The following is a 14204-nucleotide window of genomic DNA, read 5'->3' as shown; positions in this document are numbered from 1 at the left end:
TTTCAGGACAATATTTTTGGTAGCAAATAAATCCACACATCCGAATCGCGATTCTTATTCATCACGATTCCAAATCGATTCATAATTTTCAAATAACAATTTAAATAAATGTAATAATTAATTAATAATAAACATTTTATATATATATATATATATATATATATATATATATATATATATATATATATATATATATATATATATATATATATATATATATATATATATATATATATATATATATATATATATATATATACACACTACCGTTCAAAAGTTTGGGGTCACATTGAAATGTCCTTATTTTTGAAGGAAAAGCACTGTACTTTTCAATGAAGATAACTTTAAACTAGTCTTAACTTTAAAGAAATACACTCTATACATTGCTATTGTGGTAAATGACTATTCTAGCTGCAAATGTCTGGTTTTTGGTGCAACATCTACATAGGTGTATAGAGGCCCATTTTCAGCAACTATCACTCCAGTGTTCTAATGGTACAATGTGTTTGCTCATTGGCTCAGAAGGCTAATTGATGATTAGAAAACCCTTGTGCAATCATGTTCACACATCTGAAAACAGTTTAGCTCGTTACAGAAGCTACAAAACTGACCTTCCTTTGAGCAGATTGAGTTTCTGGAGCATCACATTTGTGGGGTCAATTAAACTCTCAAAATGGCCAGAAAAAGAGAACTTTCATCTGAAACTCGACAGTCCATTCTTGTTCTTAGAAATGAAGGCTATTCCACCAAATTGTTTGGGTGACCCCAAACTTTTGAACGGTAGTATATATATATATATATATATATATATATATATATATATATATATATATATATATATATATATATATATATATATATATATATATATATATATATATATATATATATATATATATATATATATATATATATATATATATATATATATATATAATATCTATGAAACCAGAATAAGGTTTTTTAACCTGTAAACTGTTTTGAAAAAGTTTCATTATAATTATTATACCAAATAATACATCGTGAGAATCGGTTTGAATCGAGAATCATGTTGAATCGAGAATGGACCCTGAATTGAATCGTCACCCCAGGATTTGGAATCGGATTAAATTGTTAGGTTCCCCAAGATTCACACCTCTAATAGTTGCATAATTAGTAGGGTTGTGAATCTTTGGGCACTGTGTGATTCGATTCGATTTGATTCTTAGAGGTAACGATTCGATTCAGAATCAATTCTGAATCCATAATCCATACTTTTTAATAATATTGGGTGCCAGTTCTATGATTACCTACATTCCTTCATTAAATAGCTAAACAGCTGTGATACATTTCTATATCACTTATAAGAAAACTGGTTTTGTTTAATAAAAAAAATTACCCAAACATCTAATAAAGTCAAATACAAATAAGAGAGAAGTATCCCACACTTTTTATTTTTTATTTTTTAAAGTAAATCTGTACAGCAGATCTGGGCATCTCCGTCAACAATGTGGTTTCCCTGAGCGGCAGGACAGGACAGATTAAAAAAATAAATAATAATAATAGTTTTTTTCTTTGAAGCAATTAAGAAGCGTTACAAATAAGAATTGCGATTCATTAAAAATTTTTTTTTTGACACCCAATTACGGTCTTAGTATAAGACAAACACTTAAATTTATATTTTTTAAATAATATAAAAATAAATGAAATAATTAAATTAATAAAGACAATTAAATTATGCAAAAATAGGCTATTTTAATGTAACAAAAATACAAACAAAAGTGTCTACTTTTTTTTGGACGTTTTTAACAACAAAAATAAATGAACAAATAATAATAATAATAATAATAATAATATAATGGATTTTTATTTTTAACATTAAAACAGTCAATTTTTTCATCATTTAACAAACTCTGAACTGTTGTCCCACGAAGACAGCAATGTGAAAAATATTTGAAAAGACGTAAAAAAACTTGTGATTTTAACTACCTTTAACAACAATGGATCATTTCAAAATCAGTCAATATTGCATTGATTAAAAATGCCCCCCAAAAAGGAAAAGTGTTGATCAAAACTAATCGCAAACAAACAACATGAACTTTGACCTTTTCCTGGGTCACCGTTACTGTATGTTGAATACAATTCAAAATCAATAATTGTCCTACCTTTTCACGGGACAAGAGCGCTTTAAGTTTTCATTTCAATGAACCTCCTCTAGCTTGGTGGTCTTGCTTTGGATATCCAGTTAAAGAATTGCTGCCACGATCCTTGGAAATTAAAAGCAAGTCAGAGCATTTTTAGGCATTTGTAGATAGAGCCAATGAGCTGAATTTGTTTTTCAATAGATTTAGCAATGCACCCCTTACTGGCCCTCCCCCCACTACTCCTGTCCTCACACCTCACTCGAACATCGATACACAAACTCCTTCTCTGTTACCTGCCACCGCTGTTTCTTATCCCCCCACAGAGAAAGCCACCTGTCTGGCACCTGGACATGTGAGACGACAGCTGGAGAGAGTCAACCCAGCCAAGTCAGCAGGCCCTGACCGGGTCAACCCATGGGTCCTGAAGACTTGTGCTGCTTAGCTAACTGAGATTCTGCACTTCATCTTCAACCTGAGTCTGAAGTTAGAACGGATACCAGCGCTACGGAAAACATCCTGCATAGTCCCGGTGCCCAAGAAGCCCATCCCATCGGGCTTGAATGACTTCAGAGCAGTTGCCCTGAGGTCCCATGTCATGAAGGTCCTTGAGAGACTTGTGCTGGATCAGCTGAGACCCCTGGTGGTTCCTTCCCTGGATCCTCTACAGCTTGCATGTCAGCCCCATGTAGGAGTGGGTGATGCTGTTATCTACCTGCTGCATTATGCTCACTCTCACCTGGATGGTGGGAAGGGCACTGTGAGGATCATGTTCTTTGTTTTCTCCAGTGCCTTTAACACTATTCAGCCAATTCTGATTAGTGACAAGTTGCTCAGGATGGGTGTCAGTTCATCCATTGTCTCCTGGATCACTGATTACTTGTCTGACAGGCACCAGTTTGTGTGACTGGGGAGCTCCCTGTCGGATACTGTGGTCAGTGGTGTAGGTGCTCCACAGGGGACCGTCCTGTCTCCTTTCCTGTTCACCCCGTACACCTCAGACTTCCAGTATAGTTCCAGGTCCTGCCACCTGCAGAAATACTCTGACGACTCTGCTGTGGTCGGGTGTATCAGAGAGGGACAGGAATTGGAGTACAGGACACTGACCGCTGACTTTGTGGAGTGGTCTCAGGCGAACCATCTGCTCCTTAATGTGGACAAGACCAAGGAGCTGGTCATCAACTTCAAGAAGAGAATGACCCTGGTGGAGCCCATCAAGATCCAGGGCCGGGAGGTGGCAGGAGTGGGGCAATATAAGTACCTGGGAGTCCACTTGAACAGCAGACTGGACTGGAAGGACAACTGCAAAGCTGTTTACAAGAAGGGCATGAGCAGACTCTTTTTCCTGAGGAAGCTTAGGTCCTTTAATGCGTGCAGCAAGCTGTTGGATATATTTTATCAGTCTGTTGTGGCCAGTGCCCTGTACTTTGCAGTGGTTTGTTGGGGCAGCAGCACCAGCTAAAGGGACTCAAACCGAATTGACAAACTGATCCGGAAAGCCGGCCAAACTATTGGCAAGCAGTTGGAGGCGTTTGTGTCAAACTGGACAAACTGCTGGCCATCATGGAAAATCCTGCCCACCCATTCCACAAAACAATTGAGGGACAGGGAAGCTCATACTCCAACAGGCTCCTTCAGCCTCGCTCCCACAGTGTTCCATTCAAGAACTCCTTCATTCCACACTCCATCCAGCTGTATAATCACTCGCCATACAGCAATAGATGATATCTGTCTATTACCTGACACCTTCTATGTTAGCTACTTCTCTTTGTTTTTAATGTCTATTTTCTGCTGGATTTACTCTCTATTTTATGCTGCAGCTGTCACATATACTGTAATATTGTACATGGTAATTGTTATATATTGTATATATGATATAGACATAATATAATATAATATATCAGTCTATATAATATACTGTACATAGATTATGTAAATATTATGTATATGTGTTATATTTTATATTGCTATATTTAGTCTATTTATACCTGCATTGTCCATTCCATCCTTACATTTTCCATCATTGCTACTGTGTGGAACAATTTCCCTTGTGGATCATTAAAGTTTACCTAAGTCCAAGTTCTAAGTGGTAGAAGAATTACTTCATTTGCTGCCATCCTGTGGTGTGATCCTGCAACTACCGCCGACATAAGTGGAGTCCTTGCACCTGTGAAAACACAAAGGTGAGTACATCAGAATGAGGAAATAGAAATGAGCCAAGGAGAAAGGAGTTTTATGTCTTTGCACACAAGCCTGAGAAATAAAAAAAAAAAAAGGTCTAATATTTGGTTTGCAGTAACGATTTGAACAGTGTGATGTCTCCAATCACATCTGCTATGCATCACATAGCATCCTCTCATCCACCCCCCCTTGCGCAGCACGCCTTGAGGGCCCGTGGGGGGCGGGGGCGCACCCACGGTCCTCATTAAAGTGCATGTGTCATGATGACATCAAGCCGCAACCTTGACTTATGCTTTATATTTGCACTTATCCATCACGCCGCTGTCACGACAAAAACACACACTCGACGTCTGCAAAGGTTTTGAACCCCCCCCACCCCCCGCCCCTCTCTTCAAGGCCCTTTGCTGGAGCGAAACTGGAGGCCCCCGTGCTTTTGTTGTGAACTTGCTAAGAGGGAGGAGGTCTGTGTCTTCTGCTTTGTCAACACTGAAGCCGCCGCACTGACACCCAGGAGGCCTCGGGCTGCCTTAACGCCGAGGTCTGGTTTTGGGTGCAGAAGGCAAAGGGAGGGACACTGCAGGATGGTGCACACACAAAAAAAAGTGGGGGAGTAAAGGAGAGGGTGGTGTGGTGCCAGCTTAGAGTGAGGCCAGCGCCCCGGGCTGGAGGAGAGTGCTCTGTGCAGCACATAGCGACCCAGGCTGATGACATTTTATGGTCACAACATGAAATCCCTCACCAAGTTCTGCTGGTAGAAAATCCACTTTTTCGTATTCATAACAGTTTTGCATGTCAATGTCTTTGCTTGGAGTTGAACGTAGGGCTGGGTATTGGCACGACACCATACCTACACAGTAAAAACTTAAGTGGATTTCACAGCATCTATTTGATTTTCTCACAGTAAAATACTGTAATCAAAACGTACTGTAACAATAACAACTTTTACTTTAAAAAACACAATACCTTCATATTTCACTGCAATTATCTGTTATTTCACAGGAAAATATTGTAATAATATCAATAAATCAATCTCACAACAAATTTCTCTCATAAGGGTCTCCGTAGAGCAGGGGTTCTTAAAGTTTTTGACCTCGGGCCACCTTTTGAGCTATGAAGGGGCCCGGGGCCGGCTCAAATATTAACACCGATTTAGTAATCGTACTCTTGATTTCAATCATTTTCAATAATTACATCTAACCTACCTACATTTTAACAGGATAAACCTTGTCCAGTTAAGTTAATTAGGTCTTCTAAGAATTAAATATTAACTATTCATTTAAGATGTGATTTTAAGGTTTTACTACTTACGTATAAAATACTACACGATCTAGCTCCATCCTATCTTGCTGATTGCATTGTACCATATGTCCCAGCAAGAAATTTGCGTTCAAAGAACTCCGGCTTATTAGTGATTCCCAGAGCCCAAAAAAAGTCTGCGGGCTATAGAGCGTTTTCTATTCGGGCTCCAGTACTCTGGAATGCCCTCCCGGTAACAGTTAGAGATGCTACCTCAGTAGAAGCATTTAAGTCCCATCTTAAAACTCATTTGTATACTCTAGCCTTTAAATAGACCCCCTTTTTAGACCAGTTGATCTGCCGTTTATTTTATTTTCTGCCCCCCTCTCCCTTGTGGAAAGGGGGGCACAGGTCCGGTGGCCATGGATGAAGTGCTGGCTGTCCAGAGTCGGGACCCGGGGTGGACCGCTCGCCTGTGCATCGGTTGGGGACATCTCTGCGCTGCTGACCCGTCTCCGCTCGGGATGGTCTCCTGCTGTCCCCACTATGGACTGGACTCTCACTATTATGTTAGATCCACTATGGACTGGACTCTCACAATATTATGCTAGACCCACTCGACGTCCATTGCATCCGGTCTCCCCTGGGGGGGTGGGGGGGTGTGTGTGTGGGGGGGGGGGGGTCACCCACATCTGCGGTCCTCTCCAAGGTTTCTCATAGTCATTCTCATTGACATCCCACTGGGTTGTGAGTTTTTCGTTGCCCTTATGTGGGATCTGAACCGAGGATGTTATTGTGGCTTGTGCAGCCCTTTGAGACACTTGTGATTTAGGGCTATATAAATAAACATTGATTGATTGAATGATGAAGAATTATGTAATTCTTATATGTGCGTTGATTTCGTTGTCTGGCTATAAGAATGAAAAGATACAACGAATAAACCTTGTGTAACAATATAAAAACCATGTGTTAATCAGAAAGATTATTATCAAGGCTTAGGTTAGGCTGATTACAATAATAAATACTAATCAAATATACTGCAAAAAAGAAGGAAGTAAAAACAATCATTTAAAATGTATTTACATACAATTATGCAGTGCTACAATAAATACTCACAAATCAAATTAATAGTATATAATAATATATATGGTTCTTGAATAAATGGTAGATGGTAAATGGGTTATGATTGATAAATAAACTGTCAACAAAATTTAAGTGCAAATGAAAAGTCATAATTTTTGCCCTGTGTGTTTGATACTGTCATTACTGCCACAAATGGTGGAAAAGTGTATTACAACTGAGTACCCATATAGCTCACAGCTGACAAACAGATATTTTTGGCGGCCCACTAGGTGGCGCAAGGGCCCAACATCGGGGCCCAGGCCCTATGGTTAAGAAACACTGTCGTAGACAAAGTTGCACACTCTCGAACAGCAGGTGGCAGTATGCTGTTAAAACGAGGGAGTAAATAACAATACAATTACAATTGTGAAGTTTCAGATCATAGTTGTAACTTTATTGTAATTAAATAAAAAAATACAGTTGTGAAGTTACAGCATTTAGTTGTAACTTTATTGTAATTAACTGTAAAACCACAGCCCTGCAGTTACAGTGAATTGCTGCACAGGTATTTTACAGTCAATTATTATAAATGTGTCACGGTTTGGGTGCGGCTTACTGCGCGGTTCGTTTTCCCAGGATGCAAACGGACGACTCCGGACAGGACTTGCAGGTAGGAACATCATTTAATTCTCAAAAAACACTCAAAGAGCTACAAAAACAGAAAACCAACCGACGGAACAAGGTGCCAATCACACTCGAAATTAAACTTAGCATAGGCTAGGGGACAAGCAAAACTTACGTGACGCGAGCATGAAGCAAACAAAGAAGCCAGACCGACTGACTGGCAAAGGCAGGCTTAAATAATGTCTCTTGATGAGCAACAGGTGAGCGCCCCGAACACAAGAGGCAGGTGCAAATAATAAGTAGCCATGATAACAAACTCAGGAGGTGCACAAACAGGAACTAAAGGAGTCCAAAACAAACAGAAAACACAAAACATGATCCGGACCACAGATCATGACAAAATGTTACTGTGAAAGAAATGCAATAACAGTATTGGCCTGTAATTTGCTGTGAATGTACAGTAAAAATGTTTACAGTGTATTACAATACTTGAGTCATGATACAGTTAGAGGAAGGGGAAAAAACGTATCGATTTTTCGATGTATCATGATTGGAAATGTGGACGATTCTGTATCTAAGGACAAATGTCCAAAATTGATTACAAACAAATGCTTTGTCAACTTTAACAGAAGTCTAAGTGCGACTGTGTTACAGCAGAGAGTAACCAGCTAAAAAGAAAAAATATGCAAGTAGATTAATAAGTCAGGAGAGACAATAATACTCACACAACATGTGCACTATTGATAAATATATAAGGTACCTCAATATATACACAATGTTCTTAATATATATATATATATTATTGGCATATTGTTCATTGATAAACATAGGTAGTATTGTGTGCAAAATAAAAAAATATATATATACATATATACGCACATACATATATACACACACACACACACACACACATGCATATATACGCACATAAGTTTGGGGTCACCCAAACAATTTTGTGGAACAGCCTTCATTTCTAAGAACAAGAATAGACTGTCGAGTTTCAGATGAAAGTTCTCTTTTTCTGGCCATTTTGAACGTTTAATTGACCCCACAAAAGTGATGCTCCAGAAACTCAATCTGCTCAAAGGAAGGTCAGTTTTGTAGCTTCTGTAACAAGCTAAACTGTTTTCAGATGTGTGAACATGATTGCACAAGGGTTTTCTAATCATCAATTAGCCTTCTGAGCCAATGAGCAAACACATTGCACCATTAGAACACTGGAGTGATAGTTGCTGGAAATGGGACTCTATACACCTATGTAAATATTGCACCAAAAACCAGACTTTTGCAGCTAGAATAGTCATTTACCACATTAGCAATGTATAGAGTGTATTTATTTAAAGTTAAGACTAGTTTAAAGTTATCTTCATTGAAAAGTACAGTGCTTTTCCTTCAAAAATAAGGACATTTCAATGTGACCCCAAACTTTTGAACGGTAGTGTATATATATACACACACACATACATGCATATATACACACACACACACATGCATATATACGCACATACATATATATATACACACACACACATATATACGCACATACAAATATATACACACATATGTGTATGTATACATACATACACGTCTTTACAGTATATATTAACATATTGCGACATTCAACAGTTAGTTGATAAACGTATAAGTTGGACCGTTGTGTCCTTGGGTAAGACACTTCACCCTTGCTCCTGATGGCTGCTGGTTAGCGCCTTGCATGGCAGCTCCCGCCATCAGTGTGTGAATGTGTGTGTGAATGGGTGAATGTGGAAATACTGTCAAAGCGCTTTGAGTACCTTGAAGGTAGAAAAGCGCTATACAAGTATAACCCATTTATCATTTATATATGCTCATTCAATGACAAGTACTGTATAATATGTTACATGGGGGGAAAAAACATATTGACATTTTCTTAGGCACCAGTCTTTGGAAATCCGTTTGCGCCATTAAGAAAAAAAATCCCATCTATGTTATAATAAAACGATTAAAAAGTATCAGTTAAAGTTGGAATCATATCAAAGTCGAAATTATGAGATAGTAAACATTGACAATGCTAATTTAGAGATAGTCCTAATCATGAAATAAAAAGGCCAAATTGTGAGATTAAAACAGTCATCATTTTTGTTATTACATAATTATGACTTATTATGGGGATATCTCCATAGTATTCATTCAGATGGTACAAAGGGTTATAGTGCCATCTGGTGGCAGTTTTACGTTGCTGCAAGAAGAAATCAGAGGGAGTGGTTCTTTTAGGTGATATATTGGGTGTCCAAAAAGATTTTATAACAATAAAATATTCTAGCCAATTTTAACCAGATGTGTATAAACAATTCTACTTTTACCCTTTTCTCTATTTTCCAGGTGGGACACTGAACTAGATCATTCGCAGTGAAAAAGGCACATCCTCTAACCCAGTCTGACATGCATGCATTTACCAGGAAAGCCCATTTAGACTAGGGATGCTATTATTATAGAGTTTGACTATAGTCTGAGCAATAATCTTAGTTTCACGATTATTATGCATTGGTTAATTTTCACAACAAAAAATGTATGAATTCACATTAGAGATTTTGATGTGTTATTGATTACTGTCGGGAATAAAACTTAAAAATAAAAATATAACTTTATCATAACGGCACAAAATAATAAATATAAACAAAAATGTGTGTATATATACATATATACACACACATATATGTATATATATATATATATATATATATATATATATATATATATATATATATATATATATATATATATATATATATATATATATATATATATATATATAAAATAAAATTTATATATATATAAAAAATCTCCTGAGGATTGAGGAAATCCCTCATGAAACAGGCCTGTAGAGATGAAATAGTCTTGTGATTTTTTTCCCACACATACATATTACGCTCTACCACGGTATCGAGCACTATTTTTTGGATAATCTAATTAAGACATATATATATATATATATATATATATATATATATATATATATATATAATAAAATAATTATTGTGTTGGTGATGTAAGACTAAGATTAACTTTATTGATGAAATGTTAGCTGCTTGGTCCTGCTGCCATTTTTAAGCTAATGTAGGCAGGTTGTGCTGAAAATAATGTACCAGCATGTCACTTTACAGCGAGTAAAGAAGACTAAGACACACGGTGTAGTGGAGGCTTTGCGATTAACTCCCGTGACGGTTAAAAAAACGGTTAATTGTTGCAGCTCTCATTTAGACTAGGTATTTGTACCGTTCACATTTGAACCGATACGATGCAAATTCCCTGTACCCAGGACATTTGCGTGTATTAATAAATGTTAATTATTTTCGTTGCAACATTTTAAAATGAGCTGATTATGATAATTGTCCAGTTGTAATATCTTGTTTTGTTTTTTAATTATATTTGAGTCTTATTTGCAATATAGTTAAACTTGCAAGTAGAGATGTCCGATAATGGCTTTTTTGCCGATATCCGATATTGTCCAAATCTTAATTAGCAATTCCGATATCAACAGATACCGATATAGACAGTCGTGGAATTAACACATTATTATGCCTAATTTTGTTGTGATGCCCCGCTGGATGCATTAAACAATGTAACAAGGTTTTCCAAAATAAATCAACTCAAGTTATTGAAAAAAATGCCAAGATGGCACTGCCATATTTATTATTGAAGTCACAAAGTGCATTATTTTTTTAACATGCCTCAAAACAGCAGTTTGGAATTTGGGACATGCTCTCCCTGAGAGAGCATGAGGAGGTTGAGGTGGGCGGGGTTGGGGGGGACGGGGTTTTGGGGTAGGGGGCAGCAGGGGGTGTATATTGTAGCGTCCCGGAAGAGTTAGTGCTGCAAGGGGTTCTGGGTATTTGTTCTGTTGTGTTTATGTTGTGTTACGGTGCGGATGTTCTCCCGAAATGTGTTTGTCATTCTTGTTTGGTGTGGGTTCACAGTGTGTCACATATTTGTAACAGTGTTAAAGTTGTTTATACGTCCACCCTCAGTGTGACCTGTATGGCTGTTGACCAAGTATGCCTTGCATTCACTTGAGTGTGTGACAAGCCGTAGATATTATGTGGTAGGGCCGGCACGCAAAGGCAGTGCCTTTAAGGTCTATTGGCGCTCTGTACTTCTCCCTACGTCCGTGTACCACTCCGTACAGCGGCGTTTTAAAAAGTCATGAATTTTACTTTTTGAAACCAAAACCGATAATTTCCGATATTACATTTTAAAGCATTTATCGGCCGATAATATCGGCAGACCAATATTATCGGACATCTCTACTTGCAAGACATTGGATGGCACTAATGTATAGGCTATCTATGGTATGTTGTTTAACTAGGAAGCAGCTTTTTCCATTAAGCTGAATGTGTTATGTTGCGCCCTATAAAGTGGGTGTACTGTAAGTGTCGTGCTTATTACACACTAGCAGTTTTATTTGAACATTTATCTCAGTTGTAGTTTTATTACTAAATTAAGAGGTGTTGTAATCGCCATGCAAAATCGGTAATGCACATTTTAGCCTGTCTCAGGCAAATCCAATGTAAATTAGCATCAAGCTAGCGCATTTCGGAAGAATGGAGTCTTACTTTAAGTTTGAGAGTTTTCTACCAAGCATACTTGCTTTGTTGGTGTTGACAATTGCAACGTTGCTTAGAGAGAGTTTGGCTGAGTCCGCTGCTGGAGTGATTGTTTACGTTTAGTCTGTAACCAAACGTGACGTCACGTGCAAAAAAGGTGTAGAACTATGGCATCGTTTGGTTTTATGTGAATCGATGAAATTGGGTTGATATTTATAAAAAGTACAGATTTTGACACCCCTTCCTAATTTAGACATGTTTCGAAAAAGTCCATTAGGAGGTCAAAGAGATCCGGACTCTCCACTTGACAAGTGTCACGTAGTATCTGTTTGCACGGTGTGCGTATTAAACACTGATGAAATGGGTTATCAAATCATTACCAGTTTGAATATTTTATCGGAATATTTAAGACAAAACATGCCTGAGACATGTAACTACTTAGTCATATTTTGGAGAACAATTTGGCACACCCTATATGTATGCATAAGGCAGGAGTGTCCAAAGTGCGGCCCGGGGGCCATTTGCGGCCCGCAGCTAATTGTTTACCGGCCCGCCACACATTCTGGAAATACTATTGTAAAAATAAAAAAGAACATTAAAAAAAGTGGAATGAGGTGAAATCTAACGAGAAAAAGTTGCAATGTTGACACAAAAGATGCCATGCAGGCTGTTTTGTTTTCTTTTGCCTTTCTTTATTTTTCTTTTTTTGCAATTGCTCAAAAAAAAAAAAATAATTACAAAAAATCCATGTTATAATGAATTATTTTCAGGTCTCCAATTACTTCAAATATTTCACTTTAAAATGTTTTATGTGGTAAATATTGCATATATTGTGTAGTAGCCATATAAAAACATCAAAGTTTTCTTTGACAAAAGCGCATAAAACAAACCAAAAAATAGTTCTAATATAAAATCGACAGATATATCTGAAGTTGATCTTGTAACTTAAGTGTTGAAAGTAAAAGAAAAACCTAATAAAAATGTATCACTTTGTGAGTTGGGCACCTTTTGGATCCCAAATATATTTAGAGATTTTTTATTTATCTTTTCACTGTGATTACTCAAAAATATGAAATAATGAAAATCAATGGTGTCCTGCATTATTGATCTTTAAGGGCTCTAATTACTAAATATTGCATATTTCAGTTTTACTATTAAAAAACTAAGTTGTTTTTGACAGAAAAGCCATAAAACATTTTTTTGAATTTGTATTACTTTATATCAACTTGAAGTTGATATAGAGATTTACTGTAAGCGTTAAATAATTAAAAAAAAAAAAAATCTGACTTATTTTTAACATTTTAATGACTGAGACCCTTTATGGTCCCCGGGACCCCTAAAGGGTAAAATAAATAAAAAATCCATATATTTTGTTAAGGTTTGAAAATGAAAAATATCAAAATGGCCCCCACATGCTTTAATTTTTCCGTGTGCGGCCCTCAGTGGAAAAAGTTTGGACACCCCTGGCATAAGGGGACTATTACCGGATGTTAGATGTTTTACTAATGACAATTTCGCAGAATTTTCCAGTAAATAATGTGTGAATCCTGATGGCAGACTCTGGTTATATATTTAAAGTGTGTTTAGTCGGCTTTGTTTACAACGGTTTAGAAATTGCAAGGGTTTCATCGAAGACTAACTGCACCGCTGTGTCCGACTTGGGAACGTTGCGCTGAGAGTTTTCGTGAAGCACCTGCTTCCTGCCAGCCTAGCCCTCAGGCTCTTCAGATAACTTGCGTTTGATTAGCTCCTTAGGAGCTCCAAAAGCAATCCCAGTATTAATTTAGTCCGCAGAGAGAAGCCCATCCATCCTGGCTGAAGACGGGCCTCGCTCACGGCCCACCCTGCGGCCCCATAACAGCACGGTATCACCTCCACTGTCATTTCCAAAGTGATGATGGTCTCGAGCTGCAAGTTTGGAGGCCTGTGAGCTCCTCCCATCACGCCGTTTTGGCTCCATCCACCAGCGCACCTCTCACCGCTTGATGCTGAGAAGTGGCAACACAATAAAAGAAAAGGCATTCATCACATGTGGAGTCAATTAACAGATGCTTGCCTCGGTCCCTTAATGTGTTTTACCATTTCAAATGCATTTGTGCCATCTTGATGTTAAAAGTGCTGGCAGGGATATCTGCGCTTAAGCAGAGCATCACTCCATCAAGCTAAATGCTTGGCAGATGTCGAGACGTTCGCTCAAGGTTAAAAAAGCGCTTTGCCAGCAGCAGCTTGTGAGACTTCATTATGCGTCTTTTTGTGTTTATAAATTCAACTTCGTTATGGCTGCGGCGCAAATCACTGCAACTGTATTTTAATTACGCTGTGTAGCATGTTCAAACACAAAGCATGTATAAATAGATGCTTTTTACAAAAAGTAAAAGAGCCCCATTATGCAAAACCA

At 37.6% G+C, this 14204-nt stretch overlaps 1 protein-coding gene across 3 annotated transcripts in view; it reads right to left on the bottom strand.

Annotated features, from left to right (window-relative positions):
- Nucleotides 1-2171, bottom strand: part of LOC133631252 (BTB/POZ domain-containing protein kctd15) — a 91304-nt gene extending 89133 nt beyond the window's left edge. Inside the window, exon 1 of one of the 3 annotated variants that reach the window (XM_062023424.1) lies at nt 2145-2171. The gene's annotated coding sequence lies outside the window, so the exon portion shown is untranslated. The remainder of the gene's footprint in view (nt 1-2144) is intronic. The other 2 variants (XM_062023444.1, XM_062023439.1) reach the window with 2 other exon arrangements.
- Between the last annotated feature and the right edge of the window lie 12033 nt (nt 2172-14204).

The sequence above is a fragment of the Entelurus aequoreus genome, linkage group LG02, assembly GCF_033978785.1.
Source record: "Entelurus aequoreus isolate RoL-2023_Sb linkage group LG02, RoL_Eaeq_v1.1, whole genome shotgun sequence".
Taxonomy (NCBI): domain Eukaryota; kingdom Metazoa; phylum Chordata; class Actinopteri; order Syngnathiformes; family Syngnathidae; genus Entelurus; species Entelurus aequoreus.
This window is presented reverse-complemented; position numbering and strand designations above follow the sequence as displayed.